The 1466-nt window shown below is 50.5% G+C and overlaps 1 protein-coding gene across 2 annotated transcripts in view; it reads right to left on the bottom strand.

Moving 5' to 3' along the window:
- KCTD9 (potassium channel tetramerization domain containing 9) overlaps window positions 1–1466 on the bottom strand; it is a 44724-nt gene that overhangs the window by 28771 nt on the left and 14487 nt on the right. The gene's annotated exons all lie outside the window — the stretch shown is intronic.

A 1466-nucleotide genomic window follows, 5' to 3' on the forward strand; every position in this document is an offset into this window, starting at 1 on the left:
GTGACAGGGGGCAGCGCCCCAACCCCCTGATCGGCCCTGCTCTGTGCGTGACAGGGGGTGGCACCGCAACCTCCCCATCGACCCTGCCTTGAGTGTGACAGGGGGCGGTGCCCCAACCCCCAATCGGCCCTGCTCTGAGCCTGACCAGGGGCTGCACTTAGGGATTGGGCCTGCCCTCTGCCACCCGGGAGCAGGCCTAAGCCAGTAGGTCATTATCTCCCGAGGGGTCCCAGACTGCGAGAGGGCATAGGCTGGGCTGGGGGACTCCCCTCCCCCCGCCCCCCGAGTGCACAAATTTTTGTGCACCGGGCCTCTAGTAGATATAATAGCTGTATATTTTGACAATGTAGAAAAAATAATTATTTTTTAAGTATGGGGAGAAAGGAATGAACATTTGCAAAAAATGTTTAACTGTCTTTAGAATTCATATTGGTAATGAAAGTATTGGGATTTTTACTGACACATTTATGTGTTTTATGTGGGATGAAGTAAATGAGTGACATTATTATTCTACTAGAGGCCCGGTGCATGAAAATTCATGCACTGGAAGGGAGAATCCCTCAGCCTGGCCTGCCCCCTCTCACAGTCTGGGAGCCCTCATGGGCGGGAGGTGACCTGGTGATCAGGGGAAGGCGATGCCCCATCACACCTCTGCTGCTGCCACTGCCGGCAGCGCAAGCCTCGGCCGGGCCTGATTACCTGTGCCTCGGGCCAGCCCTGGGTGGCTGGGGGGCTGAGGGAACTGGGGGACTCTGGAGGCAGGCTCATGGAGCAGCTGGGCCCGCCTGGGCGGGCCTGGTCTTACCACACGCCTGCTGCCCCGGCAGGGCTGAGGGGACTGGGCGCTGCCATCTTTGAGGGTGGGCAGTCAATGAGTATATTCCCTCCTTATTGGCTGTGGGTGCCACCATCTTTGCAACGGCATGAGGGTCAATTAGCATATTCCCTCTTTATTAGATAGGATCACTCCTAATGTCCCTGAAAAATCAAGATTACTGATATGGAAGAAAGGAGATATAAAAGTTAAATAAAAATCTTATTATCCTGATTATAAACTGGAAGTATTAGCATAAATCCATGAGATAACCTCTCTATATGTTATGTTATATGTAAAGCTTTATATCATAAAAGGTACTGTATATTATATATAAATTTTACCTCTGGTTAGCTATGTATTTCCAACTCTGTCTACCAAAAACCCTAGTAACAGTGATTAACCCAATAACAATGAGCCTCCCTAGTACCCAGATTGTGTCTTGAGATGATATTTCTCACTAAAAGAAATCAAGGCCCTAGCTGGTTTGGCTCGGTGGATAGAGCAAAGGGTCCCGGGTTTGATTCTGGTCAAGGGCGCATGCCGGGTTGTAGGCTCCATCCCAAGTACGGGTGTGCAGGAGGCAGCCCATCAATGATTTTCTCTCATCATTGATGTTTCTATCTCTCTCTCCCTCTCCCTTCTTCTCTGA

Source organism: Myotis brandtii, unplaced genomic scaffold (genome assembly GCF_000412655.1).
Source record: "Myotis brandtii unplaced genomic scaffold, ASM41265v1 scaffold94, whole genome shotgun sequence".
NCBI classification, from domain to species: domain Eukaryota; kingdom Metazoa; phylum Chordata; class Mammalia; order Chiroptera; family Vespertilionidae; genus Myotis; species Myotis brandtii.